Source organism: Mizuhopecten yessoensis, unplaced genomic scaffold (assembly GCF_002113885.1).
Source record: "Mizuhopecten yessoensis strain PY_sf001 unplaced genomic scaffold, ASM211388v2 scaffold716247, whole genome shotgun sequence".
Taxonomy (NCBI): Eukaryota; Metazoa; Mollusca; class Bivalvia; order Pectinida; family Pectinidae; genus Mizuhopecten; species Mizuhopecten yessoensis.
This window is the reverse complement of record NW_018480021.1, coordinates 240495-264787: the sequence shown is the minus strand read 5'-3', so window position 1 is coordinate 264787 and position 24293 is coordinate 240495. Positions and strand designations below refer to the sequence as shown.

Sequence of the window (24293 nt, the reverse complement as noted above, 5' to 3'; positions counted from 1 at the left end):
TTTGTAAATACCTATTCTAAACTTAAAAACAATTTCTAATAGGCCGATCTTATTTAAAATCGGTCTAGGAATGATCAGCTCATGGTCCTGACAAAGTTAAGTTAACATTATACTTAACTATTTTTTACTCAAATTGGTACATATTTCAACAACAAAAATAAATACTGTAGGACTCAGGTGACCGTTAAGGCCCATGGGCCTCTTGTTTATATAGGTTCCCTTTGGTATGAAGTTATGCATATTTTCTTATTAGACTGATCGAAAAAACAAATCTTTGATTTTGACAGTTAAGGTTTGTTAGTGCTATTTCCCAGGAAGTACTGGATGGTTCTTTCTCAAATTTGATATGTATGTTCCCCTTGCTCCCTCGTTGTGCATGTTATATTTTGAGACTGATCATAAAAACAAAATGACTAAAGGAAGAACTAAACAGATCTTTCTCATATTGCAATGATTGATTCTATTTCTTTCACATTAAGTACTGTACTAGTAAATATGTGAAATGACAAACTCACTTTGAAGGTTGGCTTTCATACACATCAGTATTAAGTTTAGATCAAAAGTTACCTCAAGGTGCATTTACTGTTAACATGACTCGATCAAACAGATAAGAGGAAAGAAGAGAAAAGATCGAACTGACAAAGAACTCATAAAGATGGTACAATGGTGGGCGCCAAGATCCCTCTGGGATCTCTTGCTTATTTATACCGTAGAGAAAACTATTGTATTTGATATAAATTTCTTTGGATATACTTCTCCAAGCATGACATTGAAGTCTTATAACTGTGCATTTAAAAAAAAAACTAGGTCAAAGTTCAGATTTGGTAAACTTGGTTTTAACCGTTGGCGTAAACAAGTAGGAAAGAGAATGGGGACTTTCTTCAATGACTAGCCATGAGAGGTCATCGTACTCGTTAGTAATGACGCAGGGACAGAGAAGCTATCACTTCTGCACATAAAAGTTCAAACATCAATTTATATTGTATTGAGATGGTCTTGTATCCGAACTAAGTTAAATCATTATTTCGATGTCAGACGCATCATTCAAACGAAAGCCTCGGATACCTTGAAATTGCGTAAACTCTTGGTGTCCAAGTAAAGATTCAACTCATTCACTCATATTTTCCATTCTAGTTGGTGCATCCTGTCATAGAAAAAAACACTCTTCCCTCAGCAATCTGATCCACTCTCTGTTGCAACCTTTGTTGACTTGAAGAAAAAGATAATCACTCTCGCCTCGGCAATATGATCCATTCTGAATTCTGCAACCTTTGTAAAACAATGATCTCCTTAGCCATCTGGAGTAAATCAGGAACTGTGTAACCAATTATACATTAATCCAAATGAGTAAAGATTACAGCCTCTTCTTAAGTAAAGATATGTTAATATGTTTGTTGAGGGACAATATTTTGAATCCATGCATGTGATTAAACTATACTGTAACAGTAGAAAGTTTTGCGGTATGGAAATGCTCGCGTTTTTTCGTTGAGTGAAATAGCGCTGAAATATCCACACGTGAATTTTTACTGCAGCATTAAAAATCACTTTAATAAAGATATTGTTTCTGATAGTGAATCTGTATCAATTTTCAAGACAAGGTAACAGAAGAGCAACTTCGAAACTCTTGTAGTAATTTAAATTCATATTTACACCATGACCATCTTACTAATAGCCCAGCTTGTACCTGCTCTGCTGAACACGAAACAGTATCTCATTACCTTTTGGAATGTCCTATCTTTAATCCCTTAATAGTCATGGCAGCTTCTCCAGGGCTGTCCTGATTGTGATGGTATACACATAGACGAATACTTGATGATGTGCATTTTTTTATTGGAAAATCCCGTCGTTTTATTTTGTATATGACTTAAACCCAGGATTTAAACATACTGATTCTAAATTACATACAGGAGAATCTGGTTGAGCATGACTACTGACTATTACATGTACTTATCTTGACATTGTAAATGATTACACTAGTACTTCCCCTTAGCCTTGTGTTAATATGAATTATTTTGTGTTAAAGTTTTCATTTCTAATATGTCTAAAATATTATGTCTCATTGTTTATTTCACTTCGGCCATTTGACGGAGAGAATTTATATAGGCTTTACCCGTTATTCTATCCAATTGACTATGCAATCTTGTCAATAAAAGATGAAATGAAATGAAATGAAAGATTCAACTGTAGCACTTTCTGTGGCACATCTCTCTGTGTTCAGCATGGATTTGCGGATCCAACGAAAACACGTTTGGTTCTTGGCTCAGCAAGAGTCGCCTTGCCTGGTGCCTCCTGTGCACAATCATTTACTTCAACCTTCTAGTAACGAGCATTCAACAACTACTTCAACTTCCAAATGTCAAGTTAGACGCTGAAGGAAAAAAGTATAGCTCGGAAAGTTCTCAGTTCGTTTTCCAAGTTTGCTGTTGATTCAGAACCCATCGGTTAATAATCCCGTGTTTTTGCTAGCGCGACATTAACTAGTGCCATTGTTCATCTTTACTTTGCTGCTGTGTGACAGCAGATTAGTTCTGGTTTCGTCAAGGCAAGGTTATTAGCTATTTCACGTGTAACCCTGGTCAAGCACTAGCTGCTACCTACCGACTCGACTAAAGAGTATTTCTCTTTAGCTTACTCGGGACAGCGTCAGGCTAGTCAACCAGATATCCAAGGTTCGATTCCTATAGGGGAAATAAAAAATGATAATTACCTCTGTTGTATTATCATTGGGATTCTGAATCAACTTCATTTGTAATTCATACAAAATACAAATATTTCACTGCATTATCAACGTTAACACACCTCTTGGAAATCGGTACTAGAACTATTGTATTCTTTATCTGTTTTGATCTATTCATTCTAGTTGGTGCATTCTCTGAAGAGTCATAGAAAAAAACACTCTTCCCTCAGCAATCTGATCCACTTTCTGTTGCAACCTTTGTTGAGTTGAAGAAAAAAATAATCACTCTCGCCTCGGCAATATGATCCATTCTGAATTCTGCAACCTTTGTTAAAAAAAATCTCCTTAGCTATCTGGAGTAAATCAGGAACTGTGTAACTAATTATACATTAATCCAAATATATATAATAACAGTTTTTGTAAATGTGTAAAGATTACAGCCCCTTCTTCAGTAAAGATATGTTAATGGATTTGCGGATCCAACGAAAACACGTTTGGTTCTAGGCTTTGCAAGAGTCGCCTTGCCTGGTTCCTCCCGTGCACAATCATTTACTTCAACCTTCTAGTAACGAGCATTCAACAACTACTTCAACTTCCAAATGTCAAGTTAGACGCTGAAGGAAAAAAGTATAGCTCGGAAAGTTCTCAGTTCTTTTTCCCAGTTTGCTGTTGATTCAGAACCCATCGGTTAATAATCCCGTGTTTTTGCTAGCGCGACATTAACTAGTGCCATTGTTCATCTTTACTTTGCTGCTGTGTGACAGCAGATTAGTTCTGGTTTCGTCAAGGCAAGGTTATTAGCTATTTCACGTGTAACCCTGGTCAAGCACTAGCTGCTACCTACCGACTCGACTAAAGAGTATTTCTCTTTAGCTTACTCGGGACAGCGTCAGGCTAGTCAACCAGATATCCAAGGTTCGATTCCTATAGGGGAAATAAAAAATGATAATTACCTCTGTTGTATTATCATTGGGATTCTGAATCAACTTCATTTGTAATTCATACAAAATACAAATATTTCACTGCATTATCAACGTTAACACACCTCTTGGAAATCGGTACTAGAACTATTGTATTCTTTATCTGTTTTGATCTATTCATTCTAGTTGGTGCATTCTCTGAAGAGTCATAGAAAAAAACACTCTTCCCTCAGCAATCTGATCCACTTTCTGTTGCAACCTTTGTTGAGTTGAAGAAAAAAATAATCACTCTCGCCTCGGCAATATGATCCATTCTGAATTCTGCAACCTTTGTTAAAAAAAATCTCCTTAGCTATCTGGAGTAAATCAGGAACTGTGTAACTAATTATACATTAATCCAAATATTTATAATAACAGTTTTTGTAAATGTGTAAAGATTACAGCCCCTTCTTCAGTAAAGATATGTTAATGGATTTGCGGATCCAACGAAAACACGTTTGGTTCTTGGCTCAGCAAGAGTCGCCTTGCCTGGTTCCTCCCGTGCACAATCATTTACTTCAACCTTCTAGTAACGAGCATTCAACAACTACTTCAACTTCCAAATGTCAAGTTAGACGCTGAAGGAAAAAAGTATAGCTCGGAAAGTTCTCAGTTCTTTTTCCCAGTTTGCTGTTGATTCAGAACCCATCGGTTAATAATCCCGTGTTTTTGCTAGCGCGACATTAACTAGTGCCATTGTTCATCTTTACTTTGCTGCTGTGTGACAGCAGATTAGTTCTGGTTTCGTCAAGGCAAGGTTATTAGCTATTTCACGTGTAACCCTGGTCAAGCACTAGCCGCTACCTACCGACTCGACTAAAGAGTATTTCTCTTTAGCTTACTCGGGACAGCGTCAGGCTAGTCAACTAGATATCCAAGGTTCGATTCCTATAGGGGAACTAAAAAATGATAATTACCCTGTTGTATTATCATTGGGAGGCTGAATCAACTTCATTTGTAATTCATACAACATACAAATATTTCGCTGCATTATCAACGTTAACACACCTCTTGGAAATCGGTACTAGAACTATTGTATTCTTTATCTGTTTTGATCTATTCATTCTAGTTGGTGCATCTTCTGAAGAGTCATAGAAAAAAAAACTCTTCCCTCAACAATCTGATCCACTCTCTGTTGCAACCTTTGTTGTGTTGAAGAAAAAAATAATCACTCTCGCCTCGGCAATATGATCCATTCTGAATTCTACAACCTTTCTAAAACATGATCTCCTTAGCTATCTGGAGTAAATTAGGAACTGTGTAACCAATTATAAGTTAATCCAAATATTTATAATAACAGTTTTTGTAAATGTGTAAAGATTACAGCCCCTTCTTGAATAAAGATATGTTAATACATGTATGTTTGTTGAAGGGCAACATTTTGAATCCATGCATGTGATTATACTATACTGTAAGAGTAGAAATTTTCGCGGTATGGAAATGCTCGCGTTTTTTCGTTGAGTAAAATAGCGCTGAAATATCCACAAGTGAATTTTTACTTATAAATTTAATAAATTATAGATGTGTATAATATTATGATTATAGAACCATTGTCAAAACAACAATTTTCACACCGCTATTAGTTTAGTGGGCAACAACGCGAACATTTCCACACCGCTATTAGTTTAATGGGTCACAACGCGAAATTTCTACACCGCTATTAGTTTAATGGGTCACAACGCGAACATTTCCACACCGCTGTTAGTTTAATGGGTCATAACGCGAACATTTCAACACCGCTGTTAGTTTAATAGGTCACAACGCGAACATTTCCACACCGCTGTTAGTTTAATGGGTCACAACGCGAACATTTCCACACGGCTGTTAGTTTAATGGGTCACAACGCGAACATTTCCTTACCGCTGTTAGTTTAATGGGTCATAACGCGAACATTTCCACACCGCTGTTAGTTTAATGGGTCACAACGCGAACATTTCCACACCGCTGTTAGTTTAATTGGTCACAACGCGAACATTTCCACATTTACCATAATTCAATTTCATTTTAAATAATTAAAATACATTTGTTTAATAAAGATTTCTTTCTAATTTGGCATAAAGCTAATTCTTTTTAATTGTCAAATCGTGTTTTCCTCCTATTTAACTGTTAAACCATTCCAGATAGCCACTGAGATGCCTCATCATCTGTCGACACAGTCGTTGTATTACTTACCTCAGCTGCTGTGGCCCAATGATCATCAGTGGGAACCATCAAAACCTTTAGGAGTAAGATGTAACACAACCAACTAACAAACCAGACAACTGATGAATGTTATCTCTGATATTTGTACATATACCTGTCATATGACACGAATGTAAGATCCTATTTATTACAAAATATTCATAATTTGAAAGAAAACTTCAAACACAGTTATTTGTTATCAGTTAACTCTATATAGGTCAAAACCAAAATACTCCGATCATAGTATTGTCGTTCCGCGCTGTGAAACGTAGTTCCAGATATTATTTTTATATATTGATCAGTTTAAATGCAATGACAATAATAATGACAAAATAAACATTTAAAATTAATTTGATGACAAAAACATATGAAGTTATCAGAAAATAATGTAGCATCTTTAGTAGATAAAAGTAGTGCCTGTTTTGACGTAGGAGTATGTCCCCACGGTTTGACCCATTGCAGCATCTTTATGTGATATTACACAAACATATGTTTTACCGTTTGTATGACATGGCCGTATGACATGACAGTATTATAATTTTTTTCCGTCTTCTTTCATAGCCTATTTTATCTAGTAGGGCATCGATGACTACTGATACTGACGTCAACCTGGCCGACCCCACCGATATGTCTCCTCATTAACGATGTCAACTTATTATACAGCCAACGTTTGTGACTGTTTTATAGAGATAGTCAATACATTATATATAACAAATCGTACACGAAAACTATCCGGTACTTTGTTCTAACATAGGACTGTCAGTTGTGACCAGTCTAAACGACTACAGAAAGTAATACAGAATGGAAGAATCGACTTGAGAGAAAAAATACATGAGAGTTAAAATAGGTGAAATTGGTCTCTTGAATGTCCCCTAAGCAATTAACAAAAATAAACACGCCGGTTACGTAAGAGAGTCACCATTGTGTTATGGCGATAATGTGACTGAACTCGACAGCTATTTACACTGTCAATAGATTTCTGATATTTATCTAAATAACATCATTCATATGCACGGAGATCGATCGAGAAATGTTTGAGGTTCTAAATGTGTCGTGTAAAGCTAATTTTAGGTTATGTTTCTACTTGGCGTGGTAAATCGCAGGTGAAATATCTATAGCGTAATAATGTTTTACTTTTAACAGTGTTGTCGTCCAACTTGGCTGTTTAATGAAATGCGTAACACATTAAAAGGCTTCTACAATGTCAAGCGAGAATTTGTCGATATTGCAATGTAAAATCGAAGACAATTATAGCTCCGGATATTTAGTTGACGAGTTCGTGATTTTTTTCCACTTAAAAGGATATCAAATAACACGTTTTTAATTATATAGAGAAATATCTGATTATTTTATCTGAAACAAAAGTAACAATTTGCACACACTTGTATGAATATTTTCATGGCGTTTCTTTAACCATTCCGATTAAGAAATAATCAAGGCTTCACATTTTCAGGTGTGGTACATCGGTGGTTTCGTTTGGAAATTCTTACCGAGGGAATCGATCTGTTAATGTAAATCTGCCTCCGTCTCGAGTGTATCCGGACAACGTTGCATACGCCCTTAACCTCGACGTAATTCTGTAAGTGTTGGCTGAGTAGACCAATCAGCAACTACCCTTCATTAATGTAATTCTGTAAGTGTTGGCTGAGTAGACTAATCATCAACTACCCTACATTAATACAGGTACGGAATCTGTCCAGTTGTGACGATTGGAGAAACTATATCGTTTACGGGAAGTGCCGACAGTGTCCGATTGCAATTCATGTAACCCAGGGCGAATACACACAGCGAAATTATGACCAAATGTTTTTGGTCGCTAGATGGATTATAACGACAGGATGCATACCCGCCTCCTGCCATGCTACGGGAGACTACTAGCATTCCTCCTCCACTAACTATTAAATCCAACTGACATTTTCAAACCAAAACCATTCTGGAACCATTATTTATTACAAGACGTGAACGTTTCGCCGTTCTATTTTCGTCCTTTTCATTGAACGAGAGAACGATTTTATCACTAGGCGGTAGGGTATTATGTATTTTACGACAAAGTTTTATTTGCAGTTAGTTAGACAGCATCGATATGTAAAATAATTCATAGGCAAATTCAACACTGAGCGAAACGCTATATGGTCTCTGTTTTCATTCACTAAGTCGCAAGGGAATTGGAGAAATCGGATGTTATATCCTTTCGACAATTTGGGTTTTGGAACATTTGATATCGTGCTGCAGTGGACTCTGTAATCCGTTTTATATTATCTCACCTGTCAGTCTGTAACGGTATGGAATGATTGATGATTGAATGGACTGTTCCGTATTGACTGCAATACAGTTTGACATTACAATGGTTATATCAAATGGACGTAGTGATGTCGCAGGCTCATGTGTTATACAGATAAACCATTTGAAATTTCCTAATATGCAAAACAGTTTCATGAAGTCCAAAGCAGTTCTTTAGGAGTTATCACGCAAAAACCAAGATGACTGCTGGTGGCCATAGCGATTTTCAGCTTTGGGTCAAAATATAAAGCGTTAATGACGCTGTATAGGTTTTGTAGAAATTTCATGAAAATCAAAGCATTTCTGCAAGGGATATCTAACAGAAGCCATTTTGTGGATGACAACATCGATGACGACGACGACGACGAACACGGAATGATGCCTAAATGTCAGCCTTGTTTCGGGTGAAACACATATCGGATTTTAAGGTTGATACCGATGATAGGTAAGTGTTGCCTCTACTGCCTACCAATCATGTCTGTCTTAGAACATGCTACATTATAGAATATCGAGTTGAGAAGTAGTCCGTATAACGACCGTATAATATTTATGTATATTTACATTTCCACTGCAAGTTCCTCCATGACCATTACCGGAAGGATTCGCTCTATGAACGCAATTTGATAAGCGACATTTTAAAGCTTCTCCTCTGCCTCGAATAACATGAGACAATCGTAAAGGCACACATTTTGGTGACGTTAGGCTGTTCTATGAATCCCGTTTGCACTGACGACACAGACACTTAAGTATCGAAAATATGATGGAATATCTGTATTTAGGACAATAAATAACACCAAAGTTTAAATAACAAGGATTGAACGGTAGTATACCCCGGTATGAACTCAGATCGATTACTACGTTTATACCAGCATGAAGTTGGAATAAAAATGCCGTTCGATCCTTCTGACCAACCTGTCTATAACGACCGATACTATCAACTCACAAGGATAAAAACTACCACAGCGGAAACCCACAAGGACAAAACCTAGTACAGCATCAACAAACAAGGACAACATCTACCACAGCGACAACATCTTCCACAGCGACAACACACAAGGACAAAACCTAATACAACATCAACATACAGGGACAACATCTACCACAGCGACAACCCACAAGGGAAACATCTACCACAGCGACAACATCCACCACAGTGACAACATCTACCACCGATACTATCAACTCACAAGGATAAAACCTACTACAGAGGAAACCCACAAGGACAAAACCTAGTACAGCATCAACAAACAAGGACAACCCCTACCACAGCGACAACCCACAAGGGAAACATCTACCACAGTGACAACATCAACCACGTCTATAACGACCGATACTATCAACTCACAAGGATAAAAACTACCACAGCGGAAACCCACAAGGACAAAACCTAGTACAGCATCAACAAACAAGGACAACCCCTACCACAGCGACAACCCACAAGGGAAACATCTACCACAGTGACAACATCAACCGCGTCTATAACGACCGATACTATCAACTCACAAGGATAAAACCTACTACAGAGGAAACCCACAAGGACAAAACCTAGTACAGCATCAACAAACAAGTACAACATCTACCACAGCGACAACACGCAAGGACAACATCTACCACAGCGATAACACTCAAGGACAACATCTACCACAGCGACAATACACAAGGACAACTTCTACCACAGCGACAACACACAAGGACAATTCTACCAGAACGACAGCATACAATGTACAAGGACATCATCTACCACAGCGACAACACAAAAGGACAAAACCTAGTACAACCTCAACACACAAGGACAAAACCTAGTACAACATCAACATGCAAGGACAACATCTGCCACAGCAACAACATACAAGGACAACATCCACCACAGCGACAACACACAAGGACAAAACCTAATACAACATCAACATACAAGGACAACATCTACCACAGCGACAACACACAAGGACAACATATACCACAGCAACAACATACAAGGACAACATCTACCACAGCGCCACTACTGAGTATGTTTCCGGATCTACTACCCGATACCGGGTTCTAGATCATATCAGTTTAGTCTGTATCATCGTTTTCCGGTTGGGGCCCCAGTAAAAGCCGTGTGTCAGCAAAAGTGTGTTTGTGGTTTCTGTCTCTTACTGGCGTGGTGGCAGCGCTATATATGAACTCACATCTTCCAACAAACGTATGAAGAAACGAATCGTCCACGCACAATAAGGTAAAAACTAAAACCGCATCGTAGTGTCATTTCTACTGTGGAACGCACTTGGAAAAAATGGCTAACACGCACAGGGCCCCGAAACAATGGTGCCTTACAAAAAATGAAACAGTCAATTCTTTTGAAAATTGGAGACAAAATCTCATGTATACCCTTTCTTTAGATCAAAACTTTGCCCCGTTTCTAGTTGATGGCGTACAATGGCAGAAGAAAACGAGAACAACACAGCACAGGGGTTTTGTGGATGATGGCGAACCTGTACCCGAAGGAAGGCGGCGGACACGTGATCAAAAAGTGGGAATGTTGGAATTAATGTTAGGACAGATTGCTAACTATGCCCCCATAATTTCTAGAAATACTATTGTGAAAAATTCCACGTCAGTTGAATTTCTTTGGCAGCAGATTCGTCTTCATTATGGGTTTCAGTCAACAGGGGCCCATCTAATCGACTTTTGCTCCATTAAATTAGAACCTACGGAGAGACCGGAGGACTTATACCAAAGGCTGATGGCGTTCACAGAGGACAACCTGTTACACAGAGATTCAGGCATCACCCATCATGGTGAGCGAATTGATGAAGATGAAGAACTTTCACCGTCTCTGGAAAATTTTGTTGTATTAACCTGGTTAAGGCTCATTCACAGTGACCTTCCTAAACTCGTGAAGCAGCGTTACGGCACAGAATTACGATCACGCACGCTCGCGTCAATAAAGCCGGAAATATCCCAAGCTCTCGACTCGCTACGAGAAGAACTTCAAACAACTGAGGATGCTAAAGCTATGCGAGCCGCTGCATCGTTTCGTCCCAAACAGTCGAAACCATTTAGAAAGAGCTGGAAGTCCTGTCCGTTATGTAAAGCTGAAGGAAGGGCATGTGACCATTTTTTAAGTAAATGCAGCTTCCTCCCCGCACAGGACCAGAAGTTCTTTGCTAGAACACGACAGATTGCAGGAATGTGTGACGAGGAGGTGGAGCCATATCCGGACAGTGAGGAGCCCCAACCCTCCGTCATTGCCAGGGTCAAAATACGACAGTCACCATATCTGGATGTGTTCCATGGCCATAATACTGTGCGCCTTATCATTGATAGCGGTGCAACAGGAGACATGATACGTGCATCTTGCGCTACTGCCTTAGGTTTACGTGTGACAACTACAACCCAGTCTGCACACCAGGCAGATGGGTCTTCTCCGCTAAAAGTGTTGGGCGAAACGCGGTCAACATTCTCTCGTGATGGGCATGAGCTTTATTTTGAGGGACTGGTCGTCGAGAATCTAGACTCTGATATTCTAGCAGGTATTCCGTTTATGGAAGCGAACGATGTCCTCATCCGTCCTGCCAAAAGACAGGTTATTCTGGGAGGTAACTCGTTATACTCCTACAGTTCTCCGCCCTCCCCAATGGACAGACATGCTGTACGACAAGTGTTACGCGCCCCGTCTTGCTCAACTGTCTGGCCAGGAGAGTACTTGGAAGTAGAACTCCCTGAGGAGCTTGGTACAAAGGTGGCGGTGGAACCACATGCCTCAATCAACAATACTAAATCCAACTGGCCTCAACCTTCCATCATATCTAGTATCTCTGGCAAGATCCGCATTCCTAATCTCACAGGAGAACCTCAACTGGTGAAGAAGAATGAACACTTCTGCATTGCCCGTAGTACATTCCTTCCCGACAACTCAGCCTCGGGCGACGCTCCTGTGTCACCTAAAATATCCAAATGTCCAGGAACAGCTCATCACTCTGATCTTGTCAACCTTGATCCTGACAACATCATGCCATGTGACATGAAGGCCAAATTTAAAACTGTTCTTAAAGAGTTTGATGAGGTTTTCAACCCGATATTTGCTGGGTACAATGGTGCAGTAGGCCCCTTCCAGGCGCATGTAAATATGGGGCCCGTTCAGCCCCCCCAGAGAAAGGGGAGGGTACCCCAGTACTCCCGAAACCAACTGGGTGAGCTTCAACAGAAATTCGACGAGCTAGAGGGTATAGGTGTATTTAAACGACCAGAAGACGTCAACATCGCTGTTGAGTATGTGAACCCATCATTCTTGATTAAGAAGCCAAATGGGGGTTTCCGTCTGGTTACCGCCTTTGCAGATGTCGGTCGCTATGCCAAACCGCAGCCATCCCTTATGCCAGATGTGGACTCCACCCTCCGCCAGATTGCGCAATGGAAATACATCATCGCCACAGACCTTACAAAGGCATTTTACCAGATTCCGTTGTCGCGGGATTCAATGAAGTACTGTGGGGTAGCCACACCATTCAAGGGCGTCCGAGTCTACGCAAGATGTGCTATGGGAATGCCTGGTTCTGAAACCGCCCTTGAAGAGCTAACATGCCGAGTACTTGGTGGTCTTGTTGAAAAGGGCTGTATCGCGAAAGTGGCAGATGACCTTTATTGTGGTGGTAACACCCTGGGGGAGCTATTAAACAACTGGACAGATGTGTTGAGAGCACTAAGTCAAAGTGGCTTGAGTCTCTCTGCAACAAAGACTGTGATAGCTCCCAAGCAAACTTCCATATTGGGATGGATATGGTGCCTCGGAACAATCCGTGCGAGTCCCCATCGGATATCTACCCTATCCACATGCCCGATGCCTTCAAATGTTTCTGGTCTCCGATCTTTTATCGGCGCCTACAAAGTGTTGGCAAGAGTTATGAAGGACTGCTCGATTCTTATTTCACCCCTCGATAATGCAGTAGCAGGACACGAGTCAAAGGACAGCATTGCGTGGTCAGACGAATTGATCTGTGCTTTCGACAAAGCACAAAAAGCACTGTTATCCAACCGTACTATCACACTGCCTCGACCCCAGGACCAGCTCTGGATCGTGACTGATGGTGCAGTAAAGAATCCTGGTCTAGGAGCTACTCTCTATGTCACACGTGAGGGAAAAACTGAGCTTGGCGGGTTCTTCAGTGCCAAATTGCGGAAGAACCAAACTCGGTGGCTTCCATGCGAGATAGAAGCGCTCTCTATTGCAGCTGCGATCAAACATTTTTCACCATATATAATTCAGTCTGCCCTCAATACTTGTATCCTTACCGACAGTAAGCCATGCGTTCAAGCCTTCGAAAAGCTTTGTCGAGGGGAGTTCTCCGCTAGTCCACGTGTAACTACGTTCTTGTCGACTGCCAGCCGATTCCAAGTTTCAATTCGACACGTGGCTGGCTCCTCTATTCTTCCATCTGACTTTGCCAGCCGTAATGCCCCCTCTTGTGAAGACCCAACATGTCAGGTATGTACTTTTGTGAGTTTAAAGACGGATTCTGTTGTGCGCAGCATCTGTTCTGATGAGATCCTTAACGGAACTGCTCAAATGCCCTTCCTCAGTCGGTCAGCCTGGCTTGGTATTCAATCGGAGTGTGGCGACTTGCGCCGCACTTGTGCCCATCTCAAACAAGGCACTCGTCCATCGAAGAAGCAGACAACTGTTAAGGACGTCAAACGATATCTCAATGTTGCTTCCCTCTCAAAGGATGGACTACTGGTCGTCAAACGCAACATTCCGTTCTCAAAAGTGACAGATAACATCATCGTTCCACGACAGGTTCTCGATGGCCTACTTACAGCTCTTCACATTAAGCTAGGACACCCCAGCAATCATCAACTCAAGTCCGTGGTCAACAGATATTTATACGCTCTAGACATGGACAGTGCTATCCACCGTGTCACTGACAGTTGTCATCAGTGCGCGTCCCTGAGGAAAACCCCTTCGTTCTTGGCAACCCAGAGTACAACTGATCCCACGGTAACAGTGGGCAGTCAGTTTGCTGCTGATGTCATCAAACGTGAACGTCAATTCATCCTCCTTGTGCGGGAATGTGTTACATCGTACACCTCAACTATGCTACTTGAGGATGAACGTCGAGACACGCTTAGGGAGGGTCTCCTTCGTCTGTGCATTCCACTCAGTCCATTAGATGGTCCTTTTGCCGTTGTACGAACCGATGCCGCTCCAGGATTCAAAGCTCTAGTAGGTGACGAACTACTCACACAATATCGATTGGCGATTGAAATTGGTAACCCGAAGAACATCAACAAGAACCCTGTGGCAGAAAGGGCTATTCAGGAGTTAGAAGATGAAATTCTTCGCCAAGATCCAGTATGCCGAGCAGTGACACCACTACTTCTTTCCTTGGCGACTGCCCGTGTCAATACCCGAATTCGTAATCGTGGTCTGTCATCAAGAGAAATGTGGTCTCATCGTGATCAGTTCCTCAACCAACAAATCCCATTGGATGACCAGACACTTATATTGGAGCAACATAACACCCGCCAAGCCAACCATGCTTTCAGCGAGAAGTCCAAATCCCCATCAGGCTTAACCCCTAAGTGTCCGACTATTCGGGTTGGTGATCTTGTGTACCTATATTCGGACAGGAACAAAACCAAAGCACGAGACCGATATCTTGTCGTTAAAGTGGAGGGAGCGTGGTGTAACATTCAGAAGTTTGTTGGCAACCAACTGCGGTCTACAGCTTATCGAGTAAAACTCACCGACTGCTACAAAGTGGCCAATACTATTGTGGACAATGCTTTCCCTGGTTCCTCAATAGCAGACGGGTCTACTGATGACGAGGAGGAGGAATCAACAGTCCTTCAAAAGGAGGCTCCTACACCTCAAATCCCGGACATCCCCATGGTGATCTCAGTGCCACCTCAGCACTCTCTACCGTCCGATGATGATTCACGTGACCCTATACCAAGTGACGACGATAGCAGTACTCCTGTGCTGCCACCTCTGGACAAAATCAGCCCTGAACCTACTACGTCCTCTCGTCCAAGGCGCGAGTGCAATCTCCCTAACCGTTATAAGGACTATATTATGTACAATTGAACTGGGTAGATTTCTGATTTTGAGTTAAAGTACTAGTGTTTTGTATTTATGCCTATGTACATACTTGGTCAGATAACCAAGCCAGCAGAGGTGTGTAGCTATCTCCTCGCAACAAGACTATTCGAACTGTGGGATATGCTCCTTTTGTTTAGAGAAAAGTGGTAGCGCCACTACTGAGTATGTTTCCGGATCTACTGCCCGATACCGGGTTCTAGATCATATCAGTTTAGTCTGTATCATCGTTTTCCGGTTGGGGCCCCAGTAAAAGCCGTGTGTCAGCAAAAGTGTGTTTGTGGTTTCTGTCTCTTACTGGCGCAGCGACAACACACAAGGACAATTCTACCAGAACCTCAACATAATTGTACAAGATAAAATGTTAAAGCGTCAACACACAGGACGGAACCTAAAACATCACCTACACAGGGAGAAAACTGAAACTAATGTTTATTTACTCCCAAAATAATTGCGAAAATATGTTCTTTGCAAAGGTTTTTAGATCTGAGTTGAGATTTAGTCCTTGCCTATTGACACTATGGCATTTTTCATGAATTACTCCTTTTTGGCGCCCATGTAAGTTCACTAGTTTCATACTGTATTGCGACAGTAGCAGTTATGACACGGCTGTACGAAACTCAAATAGCACTGTAAGGTAAACATTCTATTAGTCATTATTCCATGTTTACATGTATTAAAAATATCTGCTTACAGCATGTAACTATCATGATATTATATTCACTTTTACCACCGTCATATGAAAAGAGGTTAATTAATTTATAATCGGTTTGTTAAATAGTCAATTTGAAGTTACATTTGTAATTAAAGCTTCTTCACGTGCTCGGTCGATTTAATTGATTTTGTTTTCCGTTTCATATTCGTGTGAAATGAAGCATCACCTGACGTCACACGTAGTTTAAATTAAGACAAAGGTAATGCGGTGACAGGTTATACCCATTATACTCAGTTTAGATCGAAATTGCAATGCTTTATGTGTTCTACTATCTGAAACCCTATTAATTATTTACTCGAACTGTGATGGTGAATTGGTACTATATATATATGTAGTAAAACAGTTGACATATGTCATGTTAAGCCAGGGTATTGAAGTTGTTTGAGTGAAAATCATTTTACGATTGGCTCTGGTAGTAACCCCGATATTCTGTTGTCGGGTGTTTAAAGGCAAGCTCCATTATTCTGTCAATAGATAAATGATAAATGTTTGTGTGTTCATTGATTTGCAGTAAATTATATGTTGGTGTTTTTGTAGCGTACACTAGTCCTATATTAAAGTTTTGTGATTTACACCGTGTTATTATTGAATTATGTTTAAATACTGTCGCATCTGTTCGACACTTTATCATTTTTAGCACTCCTTTCTGTTTAGAGACCACTATTTTTCTCATCTGCGAAAAGTAGGTTTCCGTCTACAATAAAACCTCGATATAATGCCCCTCGTTCCATTTGTCACCTCGCTTACCGTCAACATAATTCACGGTTTCGTTTTTCTCCTTTTCTTAAAAATACCCCAATTTATCGCAAAATCCTTGATAACGCCAAACTTTCTCTGGACAAATGGCGGCAGTATAACAAGATTTTATTGTATATCTACGTTCAGAATAAATGGGTTTAAGCATTCCTTTATACATTTCCTCAGTTAATTGCCAAACATCTTTATAATGCCAAATCTTCCCTGGTCAAATGACAATGTTTTACTGTATATTTACGTTCAGAATGGACGAGTTTAAGAAATCCTTTATAAGTTTCTTCAATTTATTGCCAAACCTCTTTATAATGCCATTTTCTGTACAAATGGTGACAGTATAACGAGGTTTACTGTATTTATTACGCTATCAACATGCCATCCCTGATAAGACCGCGTTTAAACCTTCCCCTGTGTGTGTGGTCACTTAAAGATTTGACTGTATAGGACACCGATCTATATTTGGCTACAGCGTTATATAGGAAACATGTTTGTATCACACTCCTAAGATTTTGTTGTCGGGTTGTTGTTCATTGTGGATGGTTTAGTTTAGAAGCTGTAATCATACCTGTCACGTGTATCTTTGAAATCGTATATCGGTTTATAATAACGATATTTCGAGTGTTTTAATCTTTTATTAGGATGCTATCTGATCTGTGAGTGAACTGGGGGGATCGGACACAGCTGATTACAACAGTACCGAGATAACAGTACCTACATAACAGTGCCATGATCCAACGACTTAGTAGTCTAACGCCAGGCTGAATAAATCCTCCGTCGGTGTTAACAGCTGTTTGTCCTTGCTCAATACATTTTTTTCTGAGGTTGTAATTTTTATTTTATTTTTTTCATTTATGATTTATTCATTTATTTATTTATATATTTAGGATTGATTTGTTGATTTATCTATGATTTATCTATTTATTTAGGGGTTCATGGTGGGTTTTTTTACATTGACATTACATCGATTGCTGTTGTTTTGTTGTTGTTGTTGGTTGTTTTTTTAACTTTAGGTTCTCCGATTTTATGTGCTTTAACGTTGGCGTCTTTTTACCCTAAATTTCTTCTTGTAAATTGTACGATTTTTTTGTTCGAAACATCATCGTTTCTGACTGTTGTTAATACAGTAACAATAATATATACCTGACCTACATTGCCAACCAAATGAATCGGATACATCGACGAACTCGTACTTAACCGTTAGGACACACATTATCTTGAGGGTTTACTGGAGCAGAACAAAGATTATTTAGGCTTTCTTTTGGTCAATAAATCTGAACTGCTTGTCTCATTGGGTGATGTCTCTGTAACGCCAGCGTATCGAATAGGTATATGTTTTGTTGTATGCGGCCTCAACTAACGGCGAAACGAAAGTATTGCCGTACACTGGTCAGTTTTAACGACAATGTAACGGTAATACGCCAGTGTGTGTTACAGTATACGGCTTGTACTAGGTAATGGTGCTACGCTAGTGTGTGGTACAGTATACGGTTTGTACTAGATACTGGTGTTACGCTATAGTGTGTGTTACAGTATACGGTTTGTACTAGATAATGGTGCTACGCTAGTGTGTGGTACAGTATACGGCTTGTACTAGGTAATGGTGTTACGCTAGTGTGTGTTACAGTATACGGTTGGTACTAGATACTGGTGTTACCCTAGTGTGTGTTTTCAGTGAAATAGTGTCAGCTGAAAACAGCAGTACTTTAGTGGGAGCTTAATTCATTAAGATATATGTGATCCAGTGATCAGCTGTTCTATGGACACTTTAATGAAAAACACAAAACTATAAGGTAAGTGTGTAGTTTGAACCATACAAATACATATGAGACGTATTCCTATAACATTTCTACCATGATTATATATTTAAATTAGTTTGTGTTCGGATTTTCTTTTTATGTTTTGACATTATGAGAGTTTGTTTCATTGAAAATGATATTGATTATGTGAGTATTCATATTCAGTTTAAACGAACTACATCCACCTAAGGAATACAGGACAGTGAAAAGAAACACACGTTGATATAAACATTCCATGTATATTTTCCTGCTATCTGCCCACATGGTACATCTATCAGGACGGACTCCAAGAGAACCATGGTGGCTTAAAACACCATATAATACACAAATCAATGATGGTATGTTTGTCATGTTCGAAACTATCATAGAATTCCTTTACACAAGGTATGGGCATAACGTCGGCTGTGAAAGAATAGGTAATATTTGTCAGATAATTAGCCACGAGCAAGCGAAACCTACACTGACCTGGAACATCTGCACGTCTGTGAATACGATAGGAGTAGTAAATATTCACTGAACGAAACTAAAATCACGACCTGCAGGAATGGACAAAAAAATAGAGATGTTAAGTGGGGTTTTTCAGAAACTGCTGGTAAATTTATTTCGATTTTGTGAGTTTGCCAATAAAACATGCATGGATTTGTAGTTATCGGAACGAATTGAATAGATACTGGAATAGAAATCAGTTCTTTCTGAAATGTATCGATTGTGAAGGTAAGAGCTACGGGGGTATTGAAAGATTATGGTGTTTCAAATAAACCCTCTCCAACAGTAGTAATTACAAACAGTTGTCCTGATATCAGAGATTACAGGGGCTGTGAGAATCCTGACGTAGGCTTAAAACTTCATGTTAACGCTTAAACAGCGTTTGTGTTTATCCCACCAGCCCTGGTCTACAATTAGGCCTGCAGTCTATTCCATGTATTTCGGTGTTAAAAGTTTGAATATTTAGCACATTTTTCAAAGGTCATGCATGATTCCTCTCTGATTTTTAGGTTTATCTCTCAAACACTCAACGGTCGTTTTAAGAAATGAAATGTGATTTACTTTTTAAATATCTTTTACATCTACAATAAACATTATTGCTTACTTTTCTTTAGTATACCTATTAAACGTATTGTGTATCTCTCGTGGGCATAGGGGTTAGTCAGTGCTTGGTATGTTGGATCCAGCCATATTTGAGTGAACAATAACATTGTTTTGGCATAGGACCACAGATGACACTCCCTAGATTGCGGAGGTTCCTTGAGATTCAGTGTTAACACCACGAAAATAGGTCTTTTGTTCAATCGGACCGATCGGGGAAGTCTGTTTTGTTATGACCTTCGCTTTCCTTCTCTTATGACTCACAGATATTTGTTAAACAATTTTGAGACAACAGAAACACCAAATCAAAAAGTCTAGAAGCATAGTTAAGCTTGATTTGGAAAAGACAGAACAAATCTCCAAAGCATCGGCAGGTGCCAAAACAATTGAGGGTTTATCCTGCTCCAATCAGATCAGGAACATTGGATGTTTCCGTCAGTCGATCACTACAGATGTATGTAAGATTTTCGTGCATTTTCCTTTCACCCTCGTTTGGACTAAGGTTCTTCCCTGTAACTGAACCACTAAATAGCCATCTGTAGAGGGTTTAGATACTGTAGCATGGTTAGTAGCACTTTCTCTAAAGAGAACAGATCGCACAAGTGTTACATTCACTGTCGAAGCTATAAAATTTGCCTATACGATACAGGTATCAGTACAAACTTTTGATGTATAATATAGAGTTACTTATGGAAAAGCTCTTCGATATTTAAATGAATTAGACAAACAAAAAGTTTTTTTCTAAAATGAACTTATGTTGTCATTGTACTCAATATGATTAAAACTACTGAACAAAATGACATTTAAATTGAAACCCATATTTACAATTGCTGTCCTGAAATCCTTACCCAATAAACGTCAATTTGTGAAATCATTGGAGGGACGACATCAAAAAGTTTTCGTCGAAGCACTTTTGACAATAAGTTAAGTAAATCTAGTTATAATTCTTTCTACAATTGTTTTATTTCATTATATAGTTATGTAACAAATTAATGCGAGTGTAAACTGATAAAAATTGATTACCAATGATTAAAGTGATAATTATATTTGATACCTTCTTAAAAGATTTCTTGTGGTCTTACCAACCAAATTTAACCTCACAAAAAAAGTTAAACATTCATGAAGTACGTTTGAATTTTATCGACAAGACCTAAATAGTTTACTGCATACGAAGTTTAATTGTTCCAGAAGTATATTCGCGGTGAGGGGATCCTCTTAATTCAGCATGTCGGTGAAAACTCTGAAATTAAGACCAATAAAGCAACATATCCTCTTCTTTTGATATCTCATACTATATAATGCCCAGATATATTTTATTGAAGATAAAAGCCGAAAATAAGAAGTAGAAGTTAAAAGTAATTTTAACACATATTTATTAGAGAAGCTACAGGTGTTTTTTGTTGTTTTTTCATCAAGATCTTTTATTATGGGAAATTTTATTGAGTTATGAAGAATTTACAGGTAAATTAATACATCACATGCATTTATAGTAAGAAAATCCATATTCATAACTGGTAACAAATTACACAACTAACGTTAACGGTGATAGCCGTTATTGATGCCAGTGGGACAGGCGGAAAGAACATCGATTCCAAAGGCAACGCCTCGATAGGCAAGCTTGAAAATTGATCAGATAGAACAGCGATCGATAAGTGAACACAACGTATCCAACAAACACTGCTGCTGTAATTAGTCCGCAGATACGCAGAACCACACTAAACACGGTTTCCATAGAGGTGCATACATTAAAATATATAGTCCAAAGCATTGAAATTTTACCTGGCTTTTTAAAGCTGACAGTTGAAAATAGACCGTGTAACGAACGTTGGAGAGATCAACAGAGCGTGGCAGTGTGTTTGGATAGATAGTTGGAAGGCTTATCTGTTGTAAGAAATATTAGGATATTTGGCAGTTGATGCATTGCTACAGTATACACTTCTTGGTGTGAGTTCTATGACATGGGCAAATACACAAACAGAACGAAAAGGTGACTGATACAAACTGGCATCATACCTGTATGAAAGACAAAGGATTTTTCAAACGAACGGAGTTGACTATATACTTCTATATGTAAGTCGTTATGGTATAGTGTTGATAAGTCAAAAAAGCTTGTTGTTATGCTACTTATTTGTAAGTCAATATAATTTTCATTAATTATCTTTTATAGTTATTTTTATTTACCTTTATTTGTGTGCTTTTGATATACTGTGCTGTATATATTTTATTTAAAAATAATACTGCACACCTCTTTTCGTTACTTAAACATTCACACAGTTTGAAAATTGATGATAAGACATGTTTTTTCTCGCACCACAAACAGAGATATCCTATGTCATACCTAATGCTAAAATTTTCTATCTCGTCCGATCTGTCTTGTACCTTTACGTGACATTTCGCGGAATTGTTACACTGTGATGTATTCATCCACGCGTTAACTGCTTGATATTGACAATCTGCAATATAAGATATTTGAGGTTGTAGATAAAGTATTATCTACACTGTGAAATACGTTGTCTTCTTTACAAGGACGGACTACATTTTTACGCGGAAGCATTCAAATGTAGCTTAAGTAGTTAATAAGTCATTATCATTTGTTGCCCCAGACGGAAAACTTGTAGTTTTTAGCAAAATTGATAACTTTTTTCGAACTAAAAGGCGCGAGAAAACAATCAATAACCTGTAACTGAGGAAGATCGGGTTATCTCAGTCTCGGGCTAAGATTCTGGAACATCCCAACCTCGGCTTACGCCTCAGTTAGGATTTTGTTACAGAATCTTAACCCTCGACTGATAACCCGATCTCGCTCAGTTACAGGTAATAGATTGTATTAGTCCCTGCATGTTGAGGACTATTTTGTCCCTATTTGTTGGTAATATGAAATGATATTACCTGTGCGTTGATGCTAGGCTACAATTTGTCTTATGTTGACGATAGCTATAGTTTGTCTCTGAATATTTTCGATATAGATTTTTTGTCCCTTTATATGCATGTTGATATTGAGGACTATTTTGTCCCTATTTGTTGGTAATATGAAATGATATTACCTGTGCGTTGATGCTAGGCTACATTTGTCCTATGTTGACGATAGCTATATTTTGTCCCTGAATGTTGTCGATATATATATATTGTCCCTTTATATGCATGTTGACATTAAGGACTGCATTGTCCCTATCTGTTGGCAATATGCAATGATATTACCTGTTCGTTGACGCTATGGTACATGTTTTCTTGTGTTAACATAAAGGAATATTTTGTCCCTGTATGTGGGAAATTATTGTTTAAAGATGTTGACAAAATGGTAAAATTTGTCCAACGAGTATTGTTTGTCCTAATATTATATTAGTTTAAGTTTAAACATATTTTATTGTACAAATATACAAATGGATTGGACAACAAGTTATTACTACTTAATGAAAGTCCTCTCCTAAATACATATGGTACATACAATGTATATGTTTTATGGGGAACGGGAGGAGGATAGGGTGGAGAAGGAATTTAAGGTTATGGAGGTGGGGGATAGGGAATGGGGGTTACCTAGAAAAGAAATCGTGTAAAATGTAAAAAGGATCCGCATTTGAATATCACAAAATTGACATGCAGCCCGGTATAGTAATTTTATAATGAACAAGACCAATGTAACAAAGTAATCAGGCAAAATAATGAAATGCAATTTCATAACCATATAAAACAACGTAAACATATAAAAAAAAAATAAGGAATGATAATTATAATTATCATAACCTATTGCTGGATTTGATGTTATGATGTACTTACCTAAAAAAATTGTATTGGTTTCTACCGAAAGTTGGGTTTTACCACACAAAAGTAATTCTTAATCAAAATCAACATACAAGGCATTCAAATTTAGGAACAGGATGCGTCTCTCGTCGTTAAAAAGTAAGCACTCATAAAAAAAGTGAAAGGCATTTTCACAGGGATGGCCACAATTACAAACTGGACTATCAAAAAGGTTTACCCTATAAAGATCATATTTAAGTGGACTACACTGATATCTAAGTTTTGTATGCAAAATGTTTAATTTACGTTCACCGAAACCTAAGTAGATTGGCGGAGGAGATAGTACGTTTGAAGTTCACGAGTTTTTAAAAGAATGTAAAGAAGTCAATGATCGTACTGAAAGGTCCAATATAATATAATATATTTTGTCCCTGTGTGTATTGGTTATATGACATAGTTTGCTCGTGCATGTTGACATTGTGGTAAATGTCCTTTTCGTGTTGACATTGTTGTATATTTTGCATGCCGACAAATTTGGTATATATTTTTACCTGGGCGTTGATGCTTTGGTATAGTTTGTCCCTGTATGTTGACAATGTCGCATGTGGCATATACGCTGGCACTATTGTACTTTCTGCTTTCCATGTAGACATTGTGTGATATTTTGTCCCTCTGTGTTTGTGATATGATACATTTTGTCCCTCTGTGTTTGTGATATGATATATTTTGTTCCTCTGTGTTTGTGATATGATATATTTTGTCCCTCTGTGTTTGTGATATGATATATTTTGTCCCTCTGTGTTTGTGATATGATATATTTTGTCCCTCTGTGTTTGTGATATGATATATTTTGTCCCTCTGTGTTTGTGATATGATATATTTTGTCCCTCTGTGTTTGTGATATGATATATTTTGTCCCTCTGTGTTTGTGATATGATATATTTTGTCCCTCTGTGTTTGTGATATGATATATTTTGTCCCTCTGTGTTTGTGATAGGATATATTTTGTCCCTCTGTGTTTGTGATA

The 24293-nt window shown here is 38.7% G+C and overlaps 1 protein-coding gene across 3 annotated transcripts in view; it reads left to right on the top strand.

The window, feature by feature from the left end:
• Nucleotides 1-8506: 8506 nt before the first annotated feature.
• Nucleotides 8507-24293, top strand: part of LOC110442313 — a 34282-nt gene continuing 18495 nt past the window's right edge. Inside the window, exon 1 of one of the 3 annotated variants that reach the window (XM_021485847.1) lies at nt 8507-8542. The gene's annotated coding sequence lies outside the window, so the exon portion shown is untranslated. Of the gene's footprint in view, nt 8543-18200; nt 18437-21240; nt 21599-24293 lie in introns of those variants that run through there. The other 2 variants (XM_021485846.1, XM_021485845.1) reach the window with 2 other exon arrangements.